Source organism: Lampetra fluviatilis, chromosome 42, assembly GCF_964198595.1.
Source record: "Lampetra fluviatilis chromosome 42, kcLamFluv1.1, whole genome shotgun sequence".
NCBI lineage: Eukaryota > Metazoa > Chordata > Hyperoartia > Petromyzontiformes > Petromyzontidae > Lampetra > Lampetra fluviatilis.
This window is the reverse complement of record NC_136316.1, coordinates 1,791,616-1,818,014: the sequence shown is the minus strand read 5'-3', so window position 1 is coordinate 1,818,014 and position 26,399 is coordinate 1,791,616. Positions and strand designations below refer to the sequence as shown.

At 46.6% G+C, this 26,399-nt stretch overlaps 1 protein-coding gene across 15 annotated transcripts in view; it reads right to left on the bottom strand.

Annotated features, from left to right (window-relative positions):
• Positions 1–26,068, bottom strand: part of LOC144946632 (teneurin-4-like) — a 416,480-nt gene extending 390,412 nt beyond the window's left edge. For 9 of the 15 annotated variants that reach the window (XM_078875654.1, XM_078875660.1, XM_078875658.1 and 6 more), the window contains exon 1: positions 25,873–26,067. The gene's annotated coding sequence lies outside the window, so the exon portion shown is untranslated. Of the gene's footprint in view, positions 1–10,443; positions 10,801–25,872 lie in introns of those variants that run through there. The other 6 variants (XM_078875662.1, XM_078875670.1, XM_078875671.1 and 3 more) reach the window with 2 other exon arrangements.
• Between the last annotated feature and the right edge of the window lie 331 nt (positions 26,069–26,399).

Below are 26,399 nucleotides of genomic sequence, written 5' to 3'. Positions count from 1 at the left end.
CCTAGCCTCCCCCCACGTTCACCAACGTGTCCTTCGCCAGCATGGTGAGGTATGGTCAAGCCCTGTGGGGAGGCCTCTATCCAGAAGTGGATTAACTAAAAAAACTGTGGATTAGAATTAGTTTTAACTAGTAATAGGTTTTTACCCTTTCAACTGGTACAAAAAACTGACACCTTTATGCAAGGCATCATGTTTGCAATAACCACAACACAAGCAGTCATTGATTGGTCCACACCCGAGACTGCCTAGTTTTAACTGTTCATTAATTCAAAACGCAAAATGTGTGTTTATTAACTACAGCACCGGTATTAGACGACGAACCAACGCAAAAGTATGCCATCAATAACTGGCGAGAGGGAATCTTTCGCGCCGATATTACCATTGTCTCGCTGCAAAAGCTGTTAAAACACCACAGCAGGACCCAACCACATGACTTTACCCTCGGCGAGAAAGAGCAAGGCATCCTTAAGGCGTGGAAAAACACAGAGCAAATCCACTGGGCCACGAGGTGAGATGGGTGCTGTCAGGTCCAAGCCATTATTTACTGATGAAGAGCACGTGTCTGATCCCTAAGCAGGCGTGCGGAGGACCCAGGACGCATTGCGCACAGGGACTCGGGGCTAACATGCCAGTGCATCACCTGTAATGATGGGAACATGGCTTACAGCGGTATTTTGCAGGATTGTTTGCCCGCCAGGCGGGGTCCGATGCCTGAGCGAGCAAGGGAGGAGGGAAGAACACGAGAGAGGGCGGCGGCGGCTGTGGTGTTTCGTTGGTCAAGGAAAGGGCAAGGATAGATTCTAAATAATTTAATCAACCTGGGAGAAAATGGTTTTAAGTTTTCAAGTGGAGGGCCAGGCCACGAGAAACAGGCACCAATTGTTTTGCTCAGTTTAAATCTAAGAAAGCATCGTTTTTAATTAAGAGACTGGAATGAAATCCCATATATTAGACAGTATTTATTCAAGTTTGGAGCGTTGATGCAGTAGATCAGCAGACTGTGCTATGGGCCTGGATATCCCGAGTTCAATTCCTGGCCACTGCGAACATCAGTGGGCAGGTGATATCAGAACTAGACCTTTTCACTAACCCGCATTGACCAGTGTGGCAGATCTCAAACAAACCCCCAAGATTGACGTGCTGTGGGAAGGCCTTCATCCATTGGTGGATTTACAACTTTATGGGTTGTGCAATGTTATAGGTTGTACCCGCTGTTGGTATTGAGAGACCATGCACATTATATTAGGCGAGCATTCAGGGAACAGTTTAAGAGTTATTTTATGAAAGCAATGCACGTTTTATTAGAGACATTCAGAAGCAACCACGCGTCTTGACTACTCTGAACTCTGCCAATATGGTGTGAAGAAAGCAATTACACTTTTTTTTAAGATTCATGTTTTTTCTAAATTTGTTTAAAATTAGGCTTTTTAGGTATTCCCCGTTGTTTGAAAGAAAATTGTTTGAACGAATTTAACATATTCAACGGACGTTGAGGTTTCAGAACAGCGGGAAATGTAATGTGTACGATATTAATGTTACTTTCATATGTATTGTACATTTATACTAAGTGCTACAAGAACTTGTACGACTACTTACTTGTAAGAGCATTTAAAGTACACATTTGCAACCAGATTATGAAGCAAAGGCATTACATTTCACAGGGTAAATTACACGTAAAATTGACCGTTACAATTGCGTATAATTAATCAGCCCGATATATCGGACGTTTTATAAATGTAATGTCTGTATGAGTGCGTGCAAAGAATAGATTGTGAGGCGGGAGCAAAATAAAGAAGCCTAAAAAAATAGTTTTATTTTTTCAATCCAATACATTAACATAACAAGTGTTGTCAGTTCTTAATAATGCAAGGCACAGGACTTGCTCAAAATTAATTACATTGGTCCACACGTTGAACAATACGCATGCCATGCTCACTCCTGGGAGCTTCGCTTGCCAATATAAACAAAGCCGGGTAATGGTACGAGGCATCGCGCTGGCCCAGATAAATTACGATAAGTAACATTCTCGTGGATGTTTCACCCCGAGCGCAGCGTTTCCTTTATACCGCGAGTCACTTAGAATGTCGCGAGACATTCCCGACGTCCGGTCAAGCACTGCACCAGTCCATTATGACGCATTTCATTTTGACGAGGTGGAAATACGTTTTTGTAATAAAATCATGAAAATGCTGCGAAGCAGACAATGCCTATCCACAGCTGGATGAAGGCCTCTCCCCGCACTGTTGCTATCCCTCGCGGTCCTACGATGCCACAATCCATCTCGTTCCGGCATGGCAACTGAACATATTGCTCCATAAACAATTCAACACACACCAATTTAATATTTACACTGCACAATAACATAGCGTAAAATCAGACGTTAATCCACTGCTGGATGAAGGCCTCCCCAGGTCATGTCAGTGCTGAAAGTTGTTAAACCATACTTCACCATGCTGGTCAGTACAGGTCGGTGAAGCGGAGTTTACCCGGGACCGCTTCAGGTATCACCTCGCCCCGGATATTAGACGTTGCTAGGAATTGAACTCAGGCCACCGGGTTCAAAGCGCAGTGCGCAAACTGCTGTGCCACCGCTAAATATAGAGTACAGTATTTAAAATCCCATTGGGCTCTTAACGCGTTCCCTTTGATACCATCCTCATGCTTGCATTTTGGAGACTTTAAATTGATGAATGAAATCACCCAAACGACAATTCAGACTCCACTATGAACATAGAACAATGAAAAGAAATCATTAGTAAACAAAACTTCAAACAAATGTCAGAACTCAAGCAGCTACACCCAAATGCCACAAGCCTTTTGCGAGATTTTTTTTTTGTAAAGTCCAATCTCAAAGCTACACAGTTTGAGCTTCATTCATCTCGGCTGGAACCAATCAATAACCTCTTCTTAGGTTCAGTCAGATAAAACTGTAATCAATTGCACACTTTCAGTTCTTCCCAGATACACCTATGTTATTCATATATTTTTTAACACAGCAGACACACAGTTGGAAAGACAGCCAACGGCTTGATGTGTATATGAATGTACAAAGACAAAGATCCCCCCTGATCGTATTAACAGGCTGTTTGGGGCAAGTGCTGTTCGTGCCTTGCACCTTTGAAGACCTGCACGGCACACGAGGGAGTGGGTGGCGGGCAACACGCACGCCGGGTCGCCTTTGTCTCCCCGGTGACGAGGTTTACTACACACCGTACCAGGTGCTCATTTGAGGCCGAGTCGACCTAGGAGAGGCCAAGCAGCCGGTGCAGATAATCGTCACCGGTGTTTGCCGTGAGTAGGAATCAAACTCTGGTCGCCGGGTTTGTAGTGCAGCACGCTCACCGCTACACCACCACTCCCCACTTCATAGCTCCGGGACGCATCACACGGCTAAAGTACCAGACTTTACACCAGGCGAGTGCAGACGCTTTGTTATTTTACCAAAGGCTACTCACGTGCCAACGCACCACGTAAAAATGTTATCTCGTGTATCATCGTATTCCGAAACAGATATTACGAAGTGGGTTTTCAGCACGCGGGCTCGAAGACCAAAACATTTCGAGTTAAACTACCGGCCCCATAAGAGGACATGCACGGAAACGCACTTGCAGCGATGTAAAATATTTACCAGCATATGCATTTGTTTTTATTTAAACATTGGGCTTAAAAAGTAAGCTTCGCATTGGATTATAAAACATTTAAACGTAAAACCCGGCCTCGTTGGCTCAGCCGCAGTGAGCTACTCGCAATCAAAATGTTCCAAGCTCAAATTCTGGTAGGTGGCTGGAACTTGGCCCATCATCCCTCTGAAGTCGATACATTATTGTACTACTTTACGGGGGCGGGGGGGGGTATTATAGATGTACTGCATTTGTATCTTAAACCATAGGAGTGTAAGCGTCTCCAGCACTGGCTCAGGGCTGTAAGCGAGAGATGGAGCACCGATGCCTCAATGCTTGTTTGAACAGGATATCACTTTGACGTCACTTAATAATATATTTTACTCAAAATAACATTTTGGCCGAAATTTTGTGCAAAAGCTTTCAAAGGGGTAATGCAATTCAATGCACACGCAGAACATTATGGCTTTTACCTGCACTGCCCAGCGGTAGCATTTCCGTCATTACTCTACCGACTAATAACAATTCCACGTGTCACCCGGCAGCCCCAACGTTTCCCAGCAGAGCACGAAGCCCATACATTTCCATTTCGCGAACGGGGAAAGAAAAAGACACGCGCGCACACATTCTCCGCTGGCGGCAAAACGCAGAGAAATGCTGTTGTTCATTTGCTCTGACTGTCGTGTTGCTGTAGTTAACGGCAAACGCAGCGGCAGTCGCACGCGCGTGTGCCAACGCGTGTGCCAAAGCGTGTGCCCAACTCATGTGCAAAGCGTGTACCCACGCGTGTGCCCTACTCATTGTGGGGAGCGGTAGTGTAGCGGTTAGCGCGCTGCACTACGAACTTGGCGACCCGGGTTCGATTCCCGCTCATGGCAAACACCAGTGACGATTATCTGAACCGGTTCTGGGCCTCCCCTAGGTCGACTCAGCCTCAAATGAGTACCTGGTGCGGTGTGTAAACATCGCCGCTAGGGATACAAAGGCGGTCGGGCGTGGTGCTGGCCCACCCACCCCCTCGTGTACCGTTCCGGCCTTCATAGGTGCTCGCTAACAGCACTTGCCCCTACAGTCTGTTAGGCTATACGGGGGATCTTTGTCTTTGCCCTACTCATGTGCAACGCGTGTGCCCAACGCGAGCGCAAGTGGGGGGAGGGCACGGGGCGACGAGAAGCCGCACAGCCGTCTCGTTCCAAAAACACCGCTCGTCTGTCTTGTTAATCATGCCCATCGTCGTTGTTACATCCCTCTTGGCTTTTCCTTTTTTTACTTTCCTATAACGTCAGCGTTTGCTGTACTTTCCCGCGTGGCTTATCCCGGGGATGCTGCCGTGGTTGTTCATGGTCAACGCACGGGGATTACAATCCAGAGGTCCCTCGGTTTGATTCAACTTCACGGAGTAACAGTTGACACAACGGCGAATGTTTTCTTTTAAAATCCTACCTATGGTTCCGTCCGCCCACCAGTATAATTAATGGGTCCACCACAGTTTATAAACCACCAAATAAATAAATGAATGAAGTGTGCGCACTCCCACGCTTTTGCATGACGTCAGGCCAGTGGTGGGAGATAAGATGTTAAATTACCCTCTTTGACACCGGTCAAACATCTCGGGAAAAAAAAGTTGGGAGTACTCACACTTTACCCTACCACACACGATCTGCCCGGTGACTGCGGTGTGCACGTGTACAGCAAACTGCTGGGTCGACAGAGGGCACGGGAATTTAAGAAGCTCGCCACCACCCCCGCCGCTGTTTCAAATGCCGCGCCAGGAGATCGGGGTCCATACCTACGACCTCCGGATTGCGAGTTCCGCATGCAAACCACAGCAGCAGCAACAGCAGCAGCATCATCCCTGTTCATTCCAAAGCCCTCTCGAAACTTTCATGTTGATGTGCACAGCGATCACGACGAGGCTGGCAGTTGGGGAGTTCAGACAATGATCCGCGAGGTTTCTTTCGCTTGCTCGAGCCACCACGAGCAGACATCTTAGGTTGTCACCCCGAGCCCCCAGATTGCGCGCTGCAGTCTGACACAGCATTCGCCGTGGACAAAGAAACCCTCTCAGTGCAGGAGGCGTAATCTGAGCAGCGATCGTAAGCGGAACACAGATAGCGACCCGATCGGCTTAGCGCTGACAGACCGCTTATCTGGTTTAGTTACAAACTTGTTTGGCACCGACGACTTAGCAGTTCAATTACTTTTTTTAATTTAATTTACCGGGGGGAGGGGAGGGGGGAGAGAATTGGGCTAGTGTGTTTTATCTTCTGTTTGCCGTTTATAAATGACTATCGGTGAACTTGGACGAGAGCAATGCAGCGTGGAGAGTTTAGACTCACGCGAATGCAAGCGGGGTAGAAAGCCTAAAATTATATTTAAACCTTGCCTGCACAATAGTTCATAGGCAGTGATGATTAAAGGTTACAATTCATTTAATTATACTGCTATTTGGTTTTTTAAAGTACACTTGAAGTATTTCCAAGAGGGAATTTGTTCTAATAATGAAGCATATTTTAGACAATTATATTTGAAAGGCAGCGTGTAATATGAAGCATACGGTACGTAAAAGCTTATTCGTGGGTTTGGATTGGTTTTTGCGAGGACGTTTTGTGGTTTTGTCAGTTCGGTGAGACAGAATTGCACTACTCCTGCACAACATTATCTGCCAAAGAGCTAGAAATCACAGCACTCAAAAACACCTAAACTCTAACGGAATTGGGGAAGCTGACGGATTATGATGGTTAGCACCACAATGGACCTGCTATCCTGAGTTCGCCGGCTCAAAGTCCCCCACCTCTGGTCATCCAGCAGTACGCATGGCTATACCCCAGTCGATTGGCAGGTTGTGTGTGGTGGGGTAAAGTGTGGGTACACCCCCCCCCCATCTTCCTCTGGAAGAGGTCTTTAGAGCTTATTCTAGTGGAGGCTCTTCTGCCAGCTATGTTTGTGAGCAAGGCAATACCTGGTCTGCACCTTTACCAAATAGAAATTCAATATTATTAAGTAAGTTTAACACGTAGGCTTTCGCGACCAATATTATTCATAATAAAGGTTTTTGGTTAAGATGGCGTTATTTATAAATGTATCGCAACCCTCCACCACCCGACACGGCCAATCAGCAAAAAAATGTGTCACGTTGACAAAAGGCAAATAGTTCACTACTTTAGCCCACCGGTGTATTGAAGAGTAAATCCTCAACAATGACAATTTTTGAATTTCAACATCATCATCAGCCGTGATCGATTCGATGTTGGTCGAAGGACGACACAAGCCATCAACATCTAGCCGCACACCCATTGGATGAAAGATATGTGACCATATTTCACGACGCTAGTCAGTGTGGGTTGGTTATAATACCATTTGCAACCAATATCACCCAAGCTCCCTGCAGCATGAACATCTCACTGTAACGCATCTTGCTTGTTTAGCGCATGGTCCATTTATGACCTTCAGACCCGACATCAACTATTTTGACTTGTGCTCCAAGTTAAATTACTGGCCAAGGTTAACATCAGTGGCAAGTGTCGTGAACCATGGTCAGACAACAGCCCCCAACCCACCCATGACCGGCGTGATATGGGGAAAACTATCATCCAGCAGTGGATCGAGAATTTCTGAAATGTATAAATATTTTTTAACACCAGTACCATTCACAGATTGCATCACTGGGTATACTTTTGCGCGATAATGTGTGCTTACAAAATGAAGTTGACCATAAAAATAACTGACATGGGCTTTTTTTAATAACCGTTCATTAAAACCTAAACTTTTTCATTGATTAGATTAAATTGTCCTTAGTCCTTAATTTATTGCAGAACTGTACTATTTGTAAAAAGGATTTCAAGTCTTTTGCGAGGGTGGGAATCTTATTTTCTGGCCAATATGTGGCCTCCAAGACTCGTTGCTTGGTTTTCAGGAGCCGAAACTGTATAATGCATGTGCATCATCCAATGCACTTTGTTCTTTAGTTGCTGGGTGACCAACGTCCATTTATCAATTTCCTCGGGTGTTGGAGGCGGCCACCACTGCAACTCCCACTTCACACAATCGGGGCGAGTTTGAGCTAAGGGTTAAGGAGTTATCTAAAAATAAATGACGCTTGTCTCTTAGTTCTTAGAAGTGAGAAAGATTAGTCACCATTACCAGAAGGTAATGTATCAAGTTTGTTTGACAATACTGAAGGCGTTTATTTAAACACATTGATTCAACGCAGCTGTAAATATATTTGATTTGCAGTCCTCGCTGTTGGCATCCATTTTGACTCCTAGCTATGAATCGGAACAATCTGAACGTGTAGTGGCCAGCCACATAAAATTCCCCTCGTACGCATGTTGAACGTCTTTCACATCGTACATATGCAACAGTGCTTATTGGAGGTGTGGGGGAAGGACAACAAACTAAACACAAAAAACTGTTCTAAAAAAATTAGTTTTCATCCTAGATTTAAAAGTGCATAGCTCCAGTGGCTTCCTAATATCAGAAGGAAGAGTCTTCCAGACGGCCGCAGATGCGCATCTGAACTCGCGTGATGCAGTGACCGTCTTCATTTGATGGCGAGCCAGAAGCCGCTGCGAGGAAGAATTGAGTGCGTGTGATGGTTTTCGCTCCTTCACGTGGATTTACATTTCAGCAAACAGAGGGAAAATATCCCCCCAAGACAGCGGTCTCCATTACGTGGTCCGCAAGGCCGTAGATAGTTGCCTCCATAACTGCCCATTGCACAACTGTTTTTTTGGTATTCAAAACCCACCAACACAGCTGGCTATTGAATGAATCGGCCGACTGGTGGCAATGTTTAGAGAGAAATGTTTTATTTAAAACATGTCTATTTTAATTGGGCATGGTGGTCTGTGAATCCATAAGAAGTTTGGTATCCACGACCTTAAATTATTTCATACGAGCAAAATACACGACTTTATTGAATTATTTTAAAAAAGTAATTTTAGATATACGGTGCTGTATTTATATAAAGTCCATTATAACAATCCCATTAATAGGTGTTCAATTCAATCGCAAACTTTCCCTGCGATAATTCCTTTCTGATTAGTGCAGAAACCACAGTTCACATAACAGTTTGTACCACTCAATATAGCAGTGCATTTATATGCAAAGGAGCCGCATTACGAATGCATGAGGAATTAACAGAAGAATTGTGTTTCCATTTAGGCGTTCGCAAAAAAGTGTCTGCTATTTCAGAGGGCCCTTTAAAATAAATAATGCCTCCTTTCTTCCGACATTCTTTTCTCCACACAAAATGCAACAGTATATTTTACACAACCCACTGGGCACACGGCCTTCTGGGAGTGCATAATGTCAACGGCATTGGTTCAACACGAGCAAATCTCTGGATCGGTTTCGACATCAAGTGTGTAATCGGTAGTAAGGCTTGCTTGAACCAAATGCTGGTGAACTGCCAGCTGTTTATAGGCAAGGACACCTCTCTCTGTAAAAAAATGGTCCTAGTATCATGCAAAACTATATAATATAGTACACAAAAAATAATAATGTGTCGTCATTTTGGAGAATTTTTATAAAAAAAATTAAAAGTCATTCGAATAGCAAGCTGAACACGGGCACGCTTTTCTCATTAGCGTTACACATTTCAATGCGTTCACCCTTATTTTTTTACACTACAAGACTGTGAATTAAATAATGAACCCCGAACACCCTGGTCACATGTGCGCTGTGTGCATATGCGTAAGCATGTGCACCGAGAGTTAAAAGAGGTTAGCATTTTAGCAGGCGAGGTCTTCCAACTAATTGTCTACCACTAGTGGGAGCCATTTGCCGGGCACATGTCCAAGTTCATGGATAACTGCAAAACTACACTTGGCATTGAACAAAAATAGCACGAATTAAAATCGGCTGGTGTCAGATGCCGCACAAAAAGACATGCCCGTTGACACAAGGGTTGTTTGCTTTAACCCAAACAATAAATGAAATGTACAGTTTTAATAAGTTGTGTGTGTATATATTACACATATATGCTGTACACAAAAATCAAGCCTCATGTTATTCTCGTTTTATTAGGTTCCTATAAAATAGTCCGTTACGTACAATAGTACAAGTCATTAACGTTTGCTCATGTTGTAGAAAATTAATCATACCAATCGTGAACCTGTCTTTGCAGTTATGCGAATGGCCTTTCCTCCGAGTCAATGTGAGAATATGAATTGCACAGTGTGGTTATGTCCTGTGTGGTTAACAAATCTGCAAAGTATCAGATTATCTTTAATCGTCTGCTATTCACGTTATACCTTCATTTCTGAAACGTAACAATTCACAGCACTTTGTCAATGCACTGCTGGATGAAGGCCTCGCTCCCCAGACCGTGTCGGTCATCGGATGCTGTTTGACTATACTTCACCACGCTGATCAGTGCGGGTTGGTGCAGGGAGGGGTCCCCAAGACCGTTTCAGACAACATTCGCCACCGGTGTGAGCCGTGGTCAGGAATCACACTCAGGTCATTGGGTTTACAGCGCCACACCACGAACCACTGCACCACTTGATTGCAACACACAATGCCACATTAGGGTAATTAAAATGTCAATTTGGCCGACTAATTAGTGGTGAAAGCATAGTAATTAGTGTCTATGTCTATCATTTGCAAGATACTGCGGCTCATCTGAAACCCAAGGTATGCTACAGCTTTAAAAATAGTTCACACGAAGTTTGTTACATTTTCCATGCAATTTCCACGTGTGCATTTCTCAACTGACATTATGCGTTGTTTTTTTTCATAACCACGTGCCAACAAGGAACTGAAGCCAATAGGACGACAACAACAAACGAGGGCAAAGACGCATCGTTGCAGCACTTACCCGCAAAGTACCGAACGACAGCATTAGCCGCAGAAGCAGCAGCAGCAGCAGCAAGCTTGCGCGAGAACTCCCATCCACCGGCCCACGTACAAAAAGTGACCCAAGTTGCACACGGGCAGCATTTGTTATGCCACCGTCTCCGCGATTGCACGCGCGCGCGCGCGCGCACGCACAGGCACGCAGACACGCGCGCGTGAACCTTCGCACAAAGCGGGGCTCGCCGCTCTCTCTCTTTCTCGCTGTTCCCTCGCTACTCTCTCTCTCGCTGCGCGGCGGATCTCGGCCAGAGCCGTTGACGCTCACTCGCTCGCTCGCACAGCGCGCACGCTGCCTCCTCTCTCGCGGCAGCGGCGAAGCCAACGGAGGCGAGCGAGGGAGCCCCCGCGCGCTCTTCCCCCGGCGTGAACCATTTCCACCGGCGCCCTAGGGGGGTGGTGGTGGTGGTGGGAAGGTGGCCAGAGGAGTGCCCTTGATAAACGAGCGTCAAGCATTCCATCTCAAAATCTATCAGCATCCCCCCCACCCGCTCACCCCCCCCCCCCCCAAAGTCCAGTCAGTGCCGTTTCTTATTCAATATGTCTATCGGGTAAACAAAGGTTACGCGCAAAGCCCGGCTCGGTTGATTGAAACGGTGTTTGGCCTGACAATAGAGCTCTGGCTCTACCCTGTGGAGTTGGTATAGATGCAGGCAACTGAAGTGTTGTTCCATTGTAACAAAAGCATGACAGCATTCGCGGCAATGACATTGTTTAGTAAGGGACTGCAAATGTGCACATGCGGAGCCACCACTGCTAGATGACGGTCTTACCACTGCAGCGTTCATACGACGAGCTGAATAAACAAACAAACCCGTGGTCTCGATTTAAAGCTTTCGTGACTGCAGGGATTCATCTTCTTGGTTCTTTCGGTAAAGTCACGTAGAAGGGAAGTAATAAAATAATAAAAATAAAACATAATAAAATAAAATAATTCTCACGACGTTTCGGCTACAACGCAAGCAGCCGTCTTCAGGTGAAGAATGAAGACGGCTGCTTGCGTTGTAGCCGAAACGTCGTGAGAATTATTTTATTATGTTTTATTTTTATTATTTTATTACTTCCCTTCTACGTGACTTTACCGAAAGAACCAAGAAGATAAACCCGTGGTCATTGTCATCTGCACGCAAGAACGTGGGTGCTATGGCGAGTGAGGTGGATGCTGCAGCATTGCATGCGGGAACCGAAAGTGAAAATAATCAATGGGCAATGCAGCTTTCGTTCATTGTACACCGTTGCTGTTATTCGGACCGTACTTCCATCGTCAATGTCTTTCTGCCTTAGAAAACATCAATAAACGCGTTCCTTAAAAAAAATACAATTCTTATCACAACTACATTAATATATCGTTAGAAGTTGTAACAAAACATTATTTCATGAACATTTGTTTAATTGTTTACGCCCCTTGGCCACGATAAAAATACCTTTCACACTTAGTTTTCATTTTCATATTAATAAAAAACCCATGAACTGTGAAACAAGTTGAAATGTACTCTTAGGTTTATTCGGTAAATTCACGTAGGTAAAAAAACAACAAGTTGAATTGTAATGTCTCCGAAATGAGTTCCCATAAACCAGCTTATGTAACTATACCATATGTAGTTATTTACTACTCCCATATATTAAAGCTCTTACATACAAGCGAGTAATGGTGGTGGGCTGTTGCTACTTTATAATGAAGCATTGACTTCTAAGTTATTTAAAGAATCCGTGTGCAAGCACGCACGTGACTTTTCAAACTCGAATCGCATCGGTGCATATTTTTGTACCATTTTACAGACAATGGCTCATTATGAGCAGGTTGCCATGAGCCCGCTGGCAGTAAGAATTCTGAATTCCTGACGCTAAGAAAGGAGCCTGGAGCAATGCATTTCCCCAAAACACAACAAAAGAAGCCGTCAGTGTCTGCAGCCAAGGCACCGCAGCACATTCTGGTCCTCTAATAACTGGGAATACCGCTCCTGCTCCCTCGCCTGCCCATCGCCAACCCACGCCGACCAACGTGGTGAAGTATGGTTAAGAATTTAGATTTATTTATTTATTTCATTCAGACCCTGTCTTTCCAACAGACCTGTTCTTCACCTGAGGACGGCTGCTTGCGTTGTGGCCGAAACGTCGTGAGAATTTTTTTTATTATGTTTTAGTTTTATTATTTTATTATTTCCCTTCTACGTGACTTTACCGAAATAACCAAAAAAATATGGTCAAGAATACAAAATAAAAGCCCCGATGACCGTTGGTGGATTGGTTCTCAGATGTCGCTCACCACTTGCGTTAGCCGTGGCTGGGAATTGAATTTAGCTCGCCGGGTTCATAGCGCAGCGCATTCACCACTGCGCTAGCGCTGCGTATACCATACTAGCGTATAAAAATCGCATCATAATACTTTCATTTTATATAGCGTCATTTATGCTAAAAGCATCCCATAACGCAATTAAACAATACAATCATATTAACGAATTTTTAATATATATTTTTTTTATTTTAAAGAAATAAAAAATGTAAGAAATAAAAAAATGACTTCACAATTCAAAATGTGAAAGTCCCCCGCATTGGTAATCGTGATGATTTACTGCAATTCTAAACGTGCGTCGATGATGCCATCGGTAGCATCAGCGGTGCCGCGCCGGCCGCGTGTAAGGGAAGGCAGCTGGCCGCGAGTGGCCGAATGGGGCTCGCCCTGGCTGCTACGACACTCACTGTCACACTTGGCTGGCAAGTGGAATTACAAGACTCTACCAACTAATGGCTTTCGATAAATCATAACGATGAGCACTTTGCTATAGAGTGCAGCGCTACGAACCCCGCAAAAGCGCAGGAGTTCAACTCCCAGCCAGGGACGAATCGAATCAGACCCAACCTTGCTCGAACCATACCCTGCACCAACTGAGTATCGTAAAAGAAAATGGTCTTTATCTTTTGGCGACTTAAAAAATGTTGTATATGCTGTAGCATATATTTTCGGAATGCAATTTAGATGTCCATCAAGAGGTGCTACTCACAAGCAATTACAACCGAGCAATAACTCCACTCGTCATGTTTTGTGCTCTTACAGGTCAGGTTTAAGCCTCCTCTAAATACAATTTGCATTTTTGGAAGAGGGCGTGTGTTTGCTAATTTATTCGTGTATTTCTCATCCTGCTGCTTCTTTTGATCGTTGAGTGGACAAGTGCAACGACGAACGGCCGCGTCGGTGTTTGCGGTTGTGCCGTGTGAGCTGCGCGGTGCGGTTTCTCGAAGTTGTGACTTGCCGCGTGTTGTTCGGGGCACGATGTCCACCATTTCACGCGTCTCGCTCAATTCAGCAACTCTGAAGATGCTGGCTAGCACGTGGATCAAAACGTTGGACCTTGTGCCGAGCAACAACAAGCGGGACCACGACCCCGAAAACACTTTGAAGAGAATGACCGGCATCATTCAATTACTGAATGCGAAATACTCGTATTTCCGTCCACTGCCCAGGTGTACCAGTATAACCAAAATCCGTTGCCGACATCTCCGCTGGCTACCGCACACAGCAGGGACCCGCGCCTCGCACGATGCGCGGTTGTGCTCTCCTTCCGTGGATTTCGACTGGCCACAGTTACTGTCACCAGTGGGCCACATGCGAGACTTCAGGTCTATTTGGAGGGTGGGGGGGAGGTGGTTGCTTTCTCAGCGGGGCAGCCCAAGCCAGCTGGGACAAGTCCTGGGAAAGCGGAGTGTCCCCCCATTAGCGGGCTCGGCAGCCTCAATATCATTCTCACAGCTTGCACGGGGGGGGGGGGGGGGGGGGCTCCCAGCGCTGCATTTATTACATCTGCATCAATGTGCGGCACTGGTGGAGAATAGGAGTTGAAGCAAGAGGATTTGGAGGGCTCGCGGGGTTGGGGTGCACGGGGGGTACGGGGAGGGGAGCTCTGATCAAATGAATGTCTGGGCCCTGACTGTGACTGCAGCTTCCTTCACACATCAGAGAGCAGGGGGGGGGGGGGGGGCTTTCAATGCCACACAGATGGGACCACTTTCTGACGGAATGGAAATGAGGGCCTTGCCGCAAAAAAAAAGTCAGCAGATTGAATGCGTCTCCCACTTCCCAACGGTCCACGGTGAACAGACGTGAACACGTTGCTCCACAGTGAGACCCGTAGGCCGCCGTAATGCATTCAAACCGCCCAAAGAATCGGTGCACAGCCCTTGCATACCCGTTACAATGAGCGACCCCTGTTACATATTCCTCACAACGTGGAAGCAATGGTGCAAGTGGCGGTAATGTACAATACCTGAACAACAAAAGATGGCGATGGTACTAGATTTAGCGGAGACAAGGAAGCCTTTGCCGGTGCAATTTGCGAATACAATGGATCACTGGCTGCTTGATTACTTTATTTCAGACTTATCGTGTGAGTGTGGTGGCACAACATTTGGCGAGACTAAAATACACACCTCCATTAAGAACCAGCGTGTGCATTTGCAAATCCACAAGCTTATTTAGAGGCCAGCAATAACTATATTAATTAAAATCATTCATTTTATAATCTAACGTTTTCAGGCCTCCTATACACACCTCCTCATATGCATCTAAAAGGATAAAATAAAAGCATCATAAATATTAAACGCCACAACATTTACTTAATTTTTGTTACCACCATCTCTGTAAACACCAAAAAAAATCACTGCTTTAACTAATTCATGAGCAAGCACCAATGATATGTTTTTTTTTTATTATTAAACATCAGAAGTGCAGCCTTCAAATACTAATACTGGCAAAAGCAAAACCAACTAATTTCTAAATTATAAAATTAGTTGCGGGTCAGCCAAGCTTTGCGGTAGCGATCGTTGCTCCCATCCCTTAACCACGGGTTGCATTTTTCTGCCTAAAGCACGCTGGGGATCGCATGAGGGTGCCCGCATGGAGATTAAAGCTCTCCCCGCATTAACAAATATTCACAATTGCATTTGACCACGACTTGCATTGTAAGGGGAGATGACCATACCAAGCTATTTCGTAAATGTCAGCGGCACACCAAGGTATCTGCGCTCTAAAACCCACCCTTTTATTTTGATGGAAATTAGAAGCATACTCCCCGCCGTCTTTATCTGGGGGATTTATGAGCCGCGTGCAGATTTGTAATCATAAATGTCACTGCGAGCATTGAACACGCGGATTTCACAAACCAGCTGTGATATTTTCTAAGGTTTTTCTCCGCTACCTCTGTTAATGTATGGTTAGACAGAAAGACGTAAATGTTAAAACTGTGCTTGTATATTTGTTGAACAAAAAACAAAAGCACATTCAAATGCCAAATTATTAAAAAAACACTGAATCACACCGAAGAAACGTTATCTCAAAACATTTGCAAACGATCGTGTGAATTAATTTTACAGCCGGGCTTAACACGTTCACGGACCAGGTATGTGTCACGATTACCAAAGCAGAAAAAAAACCTGACCGGATTAAACTTTACAATAAATGCATTGTTCACAAGTCATCTTCATGCGAAATGTTGCAACTCATGGGCCACCACGCTACAGAATCATTACACGACGCGTATGCATTTTAAATGATGAGAGAGTTACTTAAAATGCCCAGAGTTGACGCTGCTTCATGCGTAATCTTGTCATGTCTTTCATGATTTAACGCGGGTTTTTTTTTTCGAATGAATTTCAAAACGGGTGTATATTATTTTTTGCAGATATGACGGCATCATCCAATACAGAGCGTTCCCGGATTATAGAGATAATAAAAGCCCATGACCTGGGTCAGCAAGTGTGACTTAAAGCAGCGGTATCACACTTTCGCTCATGTTCCGGTCGCAAGAAACTGCATTGTTATCGCTTCCCAAATCCTCCGTGCCGGCGATGCGCCGAATTCCAATGGAGGAAAAATGTAACCAGACTATTTCTACCATCCAGGCTGGGTGGAGCGGGCTGGCTCAGTGGCGAGTGGCACTGCACCACGAACCCGGCAACCCGAGCTCGATTCCAGCCGCCCACCACCCCAACACCTTTAACCGGCTCGCACCGACCAGAAAAGGCGAAATGTCGCCAGGCAAACCACCATGGCTGACGCGGCATGCGGATGCCCTTCATCCAGCAGTGTATTGATAGGGGGGCTATACATTGCGAGCGATGCAACGTGTCCGAGATGATGAGTGAAATGCCTCCGTATGGCCCGCCCACCGCGGAGACGGAGCGTTGAAATCAGACGACGTGTAAGGTGCTAAACGGATTATTCAATTGGAGAATCGCGAGAGATGGTGGCGGCTTGGATGGTGCGGGGGGGGGGGGGGCTTCTCTCAGCAGTTCATTGACCATGGCTGATGATGATGAAAAGAGTGAGAAACCAGCAGTGATGGGGCCAAACGTTTACTAACCCCCACACAATGAACGATCTGGACACACAGCTCAAATTAGCTGCCTGCAGCAGCCCTAACGCTACCTTTCCTGTAAAAAAGCGTGTTACGCCGACTTCCAAGCAGCAGCTGTTGTTCAGCCCTTGGGTTTTTTTCCCAGAGCAATGAGTAGCCTTGCAACTAGCGGAGCCGTTTAGATTTCATTTTACAGAAAAGGCACCGCGTCCGTAACACCGTGCGTCACTTCGAGGCTCCAGCATGGGTACTGTCCAGTCCAAGTAGGTGGAACTCTTTAGAATTTTTTTCACACCCTGTTGAATGAGACCGAATTGGAGCTAAAATGTGAACTTAATGTACCAATAAAATAGCAATACACGTAGATAGGTGACAAAATAGAAATGCTCTGCCCTACAATGCCTTGTTTACACCACTCCAGGGAAAGCATCTCAACTACAGAGCTCTAGAGCCCCTCTAGCGATGGTCTTCCACATTGGCCAGATGTCTTGGAAGAGGTGGGAGTTGCCCACACTTTACCCCACACGTGGCCGACTGATCGGTTAACTGTGGTTGTACCCACTTATACTGCTGAGTGGACAAAGACAGCAGCAATTAAGAAACGCTCGGCACATCTGGGAAACAAACCAGCGAAAACATCTGGATTGAAAGTTAAGTGTTACACCCAAAATATTCACATATGTAGACAATGATTTGTTAATATCTCTACACATTGCAGTATCAGACCAATATTTTGGCAATTTCAGACTTCAATAATTCAATACATTTGTGAGTATATATTTTTAAGCAGCTTAAATTATTTACACAATAAATATTGTGTACATTCCATGAGATTACGGAATGGCTTTAGATGTCCGATCGTACATCGTGTGTGTGTGGTGGGTGCGAGATCCCAAACACATATTTACTCAGCAATCTATAGAACTGCAACGGGAATCGTTTTTAAAAACAAATATTTGAACCTTAAATGTCTTAGACCAATCGCAATATGAAGGATTTACTTATGAAATGGAGCACACATTATAATCATTTAACAAACTCCAATTTAGTTAAGGGGGTGGAGCAATGGTTCATGAATTGTGTTGAATTCCCGGCCACGGCTAACATCAGTCGTGAGTGATATCCGAACCAGTCCTGGGTCAGCCTCCACTTCATCAACGTGCACTGATCAGCGTGGTGAGCCTATGGGCAGAACACCTGCACAGTCAACCCAGCATCCAATAGTGGGTTTAGTCAGAGCCTTAATTGATTACCATTATAAAAACTAACAATTAGTTCACGTAAATGTGTGCCCTTTAAATAACAAGTTCATGGGTGCTGTTACCCAAAACGGATGGCAAACATCGAAAACCAACGAATCTTCAGAACGTGTTTACGAGCCAAGATTACCAATCACCCCTTCCTCCGAATGTCTCTGCGTGCAACAGAAGAGGCCACGGATAGCGATTCTCATCTCTCGCCCTGGGAGGGCAAGGGCCGTTTTCCACCTTCCTCGTTGCGGCTCTGCGGGGTTGTTCGTGTCATGCATGGCCACTGATCTCTCCCCATCCCGGCTCGCCAAGCGCGGCAAGCGTTCGTATTTGTGCACTCGCTTTGTCGGAATGTAAATTATTTGCTTAACACTGCGGGCCAACCAACCGTGCCAATACCGCCGCTTCTGCTGCAGATATACATACGCTAATAAAAACAAATTATTACGAAACAACGTGTTTGTGTGTGCGTGCGCACGCGTTCCTCTGCTTGATAAAACGTTCATAGTAGTTAAGGGGAAGATAATGTTTGCTGCTATCTTAAATCATGCATCAATATCATTATCAGACATGGTCAATCCAATAATCTTCCTAAACTAAACTACTATAAACTATATTTTTTTACCAGCTAATGCCCACTGAGCTATATTGCTCTTTTCAGAAGCCACAAATGATAGCTCAACGAAGACAAATTGCTCTAAATGCACGTTTCTAAATTGCGGAGAGAAAATCGGAGAACCCGGAGAAAAATCTACGTGACCACGGGGAGAACACGCAAACTCCAAATATACAGCAGGTGTCAGGGTCAGGATCGAACCCACGAATTTCTGCATACCAAGCAAGGGAGTTGACATTTCGCCACCGCGGCGCCCGTAGCACCTGTACACGAGCCGATTGTATTGCTCCATCTCCTCAATACCCATCCTTTCAGACGCGTTTCATTCCTGATAATCTTATAACAATGTGTTTTTTTAATTATTAGGGGGGGGGGGTGCAAAATTGCAGATTCCATTGATTAATATTGACTTCTGAAGTTCACGGTCAAATCACTTGTGAGAATCATTTTTATTTCCACCCCCCAGGTTCCGACGTTCAACGTAATGGGGTGGTGCCACGTGACCCTGCAGCCACTAGAGGTGCTACCATTGACCACAGAGTGGGGGGGGGGGAATAAGCCAAAAATAATCAATTACCGAATCGAACTGCAAGCCTGAATTTGCGACATTTCATCAAATCATCAGAGGAGCGAATCATTACGCCCAGAGTATTCATTTCTATCTTTACCACATCACCTAAACAGGATCTTACGTAGCATTAATGTCATGTATTATTCATGCATATGAGGTAATATATATATGGACAAGCAGAATTATAATTCCAATGCTATCATCTGTGAGAGCAATCTCGACACACACCTCACTTCATCATGTGTTGCTTTCATTTCCTTGCTTCGGCTGCCTTTTCATATTTCGATATGTCACTTTTAGTTACATTTTCATACTGATCGCTTCAAATAAGTTGAAACTTGTGAAGAAATACAATATTCATGTGCTCATGTTACGTATTAATTTATTGGACGGAAATGAATGGATGCATTGAACATCATCGCTATTTTGTCAATTCTTGCTGCCGATTTCAAATAAATGCATTAATTGAAAATAATGCGGCGAAACACACGGAAAAGATTAACCTTAATGGCAAATAAGTGCAGGTAATGTAAAGTATGATTTCATAAATGTTGTAGTTTTTCCATTACATTTTACACTCATTTTGAGACCCCGTTAAGTGAAGATGCGCAGACTGCGACACTGTATCTAGCAGTGGAAATCTGGAAAGGTAATTTAGTATCACGATATTACAACTGCACGCAATGTTACGTACCAGCTTTATTTGCAGGTTATTTATATAACTCTGTTTCCAATAAGACGATGAACTCAGCTCGTTAATATTTTACGCAAAAGTCTAAACGCTTTTTTGTATATAAAAGCCATATGTACAGTTTACACGGATACATTCCTCATAGGTATATACATACCAGTAAAGACATCAACATGACCTCCTCACTGAACTAAAAAAAAAATCACTTACCACATCCCGTCCCCATCATTAACCTCCGATTTCCTATACCGCCAAGTAGCTTGGCCAACGTTTCAGGCAACTGGCCCTCCTTCAGAGCAGAGCGGGAGAATGGGCCGCAGCGAGATTGACCGACTTGGTAGATCACACGCTACGCTGGTGGGGGTGAGAAAACCGGGGCATTCTAAGAAAGTCAACCACCAGAGAGGGGGGGTTTTGAATTAACGTCAGAAGTCTGTGATGATCACTCAAGATTGAGTGCCAATGACACGTGGCGACCAACGCCACCTCCAAGTGACTCCCATCACAGCACAGCAGCACCACATTAATAGTAATCCAAACTTACATCTGTAAGGCGCATTTCATCCGTAGATCCCATTGCGCCCCGGGTATTGAAAGAAGAAAACGAACATAACCAAGGTAAACGGACAGAACTAGGGGGGTAAATGCCAATGAAAAGAGGCGAGTTTTCAACACAGACTTAAATATGTCTAATGACTCTGTCGTATAAGCAAAGGCAAAGCGATCTATACACCTGGGGAGTTGCAATCGTATCAAGGATTAGGCTGCGAAATGCAAGCCGCGCTATCACTCAAGCCAGTAAATGAGCCAAGAAGTAACATTGTTTAAAATGCGTCAAACGAAGCACCGTTAGAAAACAGCCAAGCACAAAACTGTCCCAAGAAATCTCAAGCCACTGCTGACATTTGGCACGGACACGAAGATCTCGTCCACGCACGCAACAGGCGACGATCACTTTAACATTCCAGCGTTTTTGTTTTTCTTTTGTCTCAGCCTACGAACAGGAAGAGGCACAGTTGGTACTCATTTATGTCAAATAAGTGCCTTAGGTGAAGGGTGAACCGTGGGATTGAACCTCTGACCTCCTAAACCCGAGGCAGACAGTGCGACCAGACGGCTACTGGGCGAGTTTCAGCCGCGCGCTTCGGTAAGCGTGCATTAGCGGGGCACCTTTGTCCGTGCAGGGTGGTCCAAGCTACACAGCGAAATAGTTAATTGAAATTGTTTGCTTATACACTGAGCGGCTTGTGCTGGAAGCACTCCTTTCAGATTGGTCAATGCAGAAACACTTCCTTTGTTGGCAGCCCCTCTTTAGTTCTTCAATGGCGACACGGACACAAAACAGCCTTGCGCGTTATCTCTAAGGCGGCAAACCGCGGCTCGAGACAGCCCAAACGCGCGGCTGTAGCGGGCCGGCGTGTGAATACCGAATGGATGCAGCCGAGCCAATTGCAGCAACAACAAAAAAAACTGCTTAATTCCTCTCGGTATCGACAGCCAGCTCTTTTACTCACTCGACGGCGCTCCGACCTATCTGTGAGAACCTAAGCGGTGAATAGCTAATCCCGTCCCGTGTATACATCCCCGCCGGTCGACGGGAGCTGTTCCCAACGAGTGGCGGCAGAGAGGACTCTGGGATTCGCTTCTTTTTTGTCGTTGCCGTGACGACAGCTTTTAGATCCCGAACCCCGTCATATAATTAAAAACTTTATTTTTTATTTTTTGCTAAGCCCCGGTAAGACATGCAAATAACCAGCAACGGTTTCAATTCTAATTTGTGTGAATGTGTGCGATTCGGGGCATCTGGGGCGCCGTGCTCAGTGTTTATCTTGCCAAATTAGATGCAGTTAGGAGCCTCTTGCACATTCCATTATAGCGGCATAATGAACGTAAGTGTTGTCCGCCTAAACCTTTTCAATGGAGAGCAGGCGAGGGCAAGCACAAGAACACCCACGTATAACCTCTCGCATACATCCCACTAAAGCAAGCATGAAATTGGAGGTAAATAGTGGCAGAGTCAGCATTTGTCGGGAACAATGTCTTGTGACATGCAGAGGCCCAGATGGTATGCGCTCTGACCCCAAGGCAAACACTCCCGACTTGCTTGCAGAAAAGCTCTGCTTAGTCCCTAATTGTTCGCCCCAATGCTCATTGTTTTTTTGGAGTCTCGCATTTCTTCCGGGACACCACCCCGAGTGGCCCGGCAGTTTGGAGTGTCTGTCTGCGGAGCAGAAGGGTCGAGGGTTCAGGTCCCAAGGTCCAGCGCTCCACCCTGGCACTTAAAGAGCACGGGCCAACCGAGCAGGCGAGCCTCCTCCACGGGGCACTGGGCAGACACCACAGCGGACGTGGCACGCGCAATACAAAAAAACTTTCTAGACTACGTCCTGCTCCTCAACCTGCAACATGCGGTGATCGTGGGCAAGAGGCGGTTTTGCCTTTGCTCGTTTGTCGGCACACCAATAATCTCAAACCACAAGCCACGAAGACCTTACCTGCCTAGCCACCGTCAGTGCCCGCTAACATCACTCGTTGGCAGCGCTTCGGATATTGGTCGGGCAACTCCTGGCTCTCTCGACAACCTCCATGTGAACACAGCAACACTACATCGCAAAAAAAAAGTGTTGGCAGAAGGGCAATGCAACGTTCTTGCTGTGGTTTTCCCACCTGGTGATGATTGTTTGTGTTGAAATCGAAACGTCGTGATTTATTTATTTTATTTTTTAATATCTACGTGACTTTACCGAAAGAACCAAAGAGTATGGATCCCTGCAGTCACGAAAACTTCAAATCTAGAAAGTTCTTGTCGTTAAAGAGTTTTTTTTTTATCCGCAAAGCTGATTATTTATCTCAAAACGGGACAAAACGGCTCGATAAAAGTTACCTCCTGCCATGTACAATCATCACCGAAAACAAGTGTTGCCAATTGAGAATGTGCGTCTGAACATTTTCGTGAAACTCAAGTGACCGTTTTCCACAGGCGGAGTTTACATTTTAGATTAATAAATGCGTCGCAGCTGTCAAAACAAATCCTTTTTTGACTTAACGCTTCAATTTTTAGACCGGATCAGCGTGCGGTGTCACGTGGGCATCGTGAGCCACGGTCGCAGGGGGGGAGGGGGGGGTAAGCTGCGCGTTTGCATCAATCACGGTGCCGTGTAATGCACCGCTCGCTTTGCATGCTGTAACAATTTAACATCATCAGCATGGCAAGCGTCACTGACAAGGGCCTCGCCAACCACTGGAGGCGCGCAGTCTCAAAACTCGGGCACCGTCCGCCTCTCCTCCCCGCGGCTAAACTTTCCCCAGCCCTTCCAAACGCAGACACGTTCACGTCTTCAACGCAGGCGAAGTTCTCACGTTGCGCGGTTAAACGCGGTGAACAATGCCAAGCGAAGCAGGTAGCGCGAAAGGCAAGTTGAGTTTCTCCGCTGTAATTAATTACGTAACCCACTTTTGGCTTTGAAAAAAAAATATTCCTAATCTCAATGAGCAAATAAAGATTGATGTTGACCAATTTGCGAACTAATTACATTAAGTAGCCTAATATGCCAGAATAAATAAGCAGACAAAGCCTCCTTTCCCATGTTTGTCTCTCTACATTTGTTTTGCCATTCTATCCACCACTCGGCACGAGCTTCTTGGATTGGATCTTTTCAGCAGCATTGATATAATATATAAATTTGTATAATATAAACATTGGTATGAGATATATATTGGTATGATATATACAAGCAAAACTGTATGTTCTAGGCGGCGCACAAGGCTTAACACGTATTATTTTAAATATTCCACAGTCGGTTTGGCATCAAACATAACCACAATTCCAGCAATCTCCAACTAACGCAAAGGCATTACCACATCGCCGAAGAAACGTAAACCGCTTTACCGACTGCAACAGCAACACAGAAGTTGCATATGTATCGATGATTGATCGGACGCAGTGGGCAGTGCTTACATTTTTAAACGTCGGGATTAATTGACGTTTCGTTGTATTCTCACTCTACTCTCTCTCTCTTGTGCGCGGCACATTGCCCAGCTGCACGTCTGGTGCGCGTGCACACGAGGCTCCTACAAATCCATCACCGCTGGGGCGCTGGCAATTTGTGGCAACGTTTCCGAACGCAGCGATTCATTCCGAGGACTCAATTAAGCTGAAGGTGTATTATCATTACTATGCAGCGTCCGCAAACGCCTTCGCGGGGGGTAGGGTTAGCCCCCCACTCCCCCGCGTAGCACCACAGGTTTTGATGATTATATACACATCTTATGTTCATAATTCGGGGGGTTGTGGGCAGACGTAACAGTCGAAGTGCGGCGGAGGGGGCGGTATAACACAACGTTCTCATTCTTCTTCCATCTATCGCGGTATGATACGTTCGCATTACTTTCAGGTTTAAGTTTGTGAGCCATGAGAAATCCTAGGGAGTGGCGCGACCAATGCCGTTCAGTCCGCCGGAGATCGGGCATGTAGGGTGCAAGCCGTTCGCGAAATGCCACACTGCTTAGAGGGTTGTCAAATAACAACGACGACGGCGAGGGGCAATGTCAAGAGATCCACTGGGCATCACGGGGTCGTGAGAACAAGGAAGCGTCTTGCGGAGGGGCAGGCAGTCATCCAGCAGTGAATTTGTCCATGGTCGATGACGGTTATCGGTGATAACTTTATAAGATTTGGGGTTTTTCTGTTTCCTCTTTTCGGAAGCACGTGGGTTTTCTCGGAAGGGGCACAGAACGCGTGGTTTTCGCTTTAACGAAATAATGTCTGTCTGGCCGAGTACGTGTTATTGAGGGCGGCGAGAGCGCGGAACAGAATGTGCAAAAGCGTCTGGACGGCGAGATCGTAATTACAGCCGGCGTTTAATGGTTAATTATTACCTCGGGTATCATTATCTCGTACATTTTCTGCAAACGAGAGTCGCCGTTCGCTCGACGCTGCGCATTTACTCGGAAGCGCGAGCGAGCGTGCGTGCGTGCGACTGAACGCATCAACAGATTGCAGGGGCAGCCTTCCCATTTCAGTTACGCGGCTACGAGCATCATGGAGGGTGGGCAGGCAGAGACGGCGGTTTAGAGCCCAAACAAGGGCGATGGGAGGGAGGGAGGTGGAGATTAATCCCTGCAGCTGGACTCAAACCGCAGATACCCCTGGGCAAGCCCGCGGCACACACCTCGGTAAACAGCCACAATGAGCGCATCGTGGATTTTCGCTACGGCTGCGTCCGCTCCCCGCACGCACGCACTCGCTCGCCCTCTCTTTCTCGCTCGCTCGCTCTTTCACTCCGCCCGTCCCAGCGCCTCCCGTCTGCTCGTCTCAAAAGAAACCGGCCAATAATAATCATCATCGCCATTGGGCTGGCAGAGTGGCAGGAGAGGGGTGGTGTTGTTGGGAGCTGGGAGCCGAGGGAGGGAGGGCAATGTCTCGACAAAAAAGGCCCAGACTGGGGACGTGAAGAATGCGGGGGGGGGGGCGGAGGACGCGTCCTGCATTCACGGCCGGCACAAAAGCGCGCACACCCCAGCGAGTCGCGTAAGCAGCAGTGGCCAGAAGCCTCCCCCTGGCTGCAGTCTCGGCATCCACGGCCCCCCACCCCAACTCGACCACCCCTCCTCCCCACCCCAACCCCCGGCTTCGGAGGATCACCCGAAAGGGGCACGAGTGCAGGAGGAGGAGGCGGCGGCTCGGCGCAATTACAAATCAGCTCGAGAAGCAAAACGGAACCGGCGGTGCACGGCGGCGCGAGGCGGGGACGCCTCTGCTGCTGATAACGACGACGACGAGACGATGGTGGTGGTGGTGGCAGTCACCGCGGCGAGCGCTGCTGCTACCAGTTGAGCCTCTGCTTCAACAACAACGATGAAGCGAAGAAGAAGAAGAGGAGGTGGTGGTGGAAGCGGCGTGGCCGATTCACTTACCGGAGCGGAGACGGAGCCGGTAGCGCAGAGACGGACTGACCCCCTTCTCTTCCCTGCCTCTGCCGCAAAGCGCGGCGCAAAGTTTGAAAGGCGCGCGCGCTCGGGTGCTTTGTGAGCGCTTGCGGACAGGAGCCGCTGTGTGGCTGCGTCGGGCGAGGTACAGCGCCCTATGTGAGCGCGCATGAGCATGTATGTATCAAGCGACCGGGGGGGTGGGGGGAGGCTGATTCTGCTGCCGCTGGTGGTGGGTGGAGGAGGAGGGGGAGGGGAGACGAGGGAGCAGGGGGGGGGGTAGAGAGGGAGAGAGGAGACACGAGGGAGGAGGAGGAGTGTGCGACTGGGAGGAAGGGGACGGAGCGCGGGTATGACTAATGCGCATGGGGGCAGCAAATTGATGTCAGAGATCGGCGTCCCGTCGCGCCGAAAGGACCTCAACATTAACCAGGGAGCGACGGCCCCGTCCCCCTTAAAGGACCGGCCGCTCTCGCTATATGTCTGCTTATTGCGGCGACAAGAGCGAAGTTAGA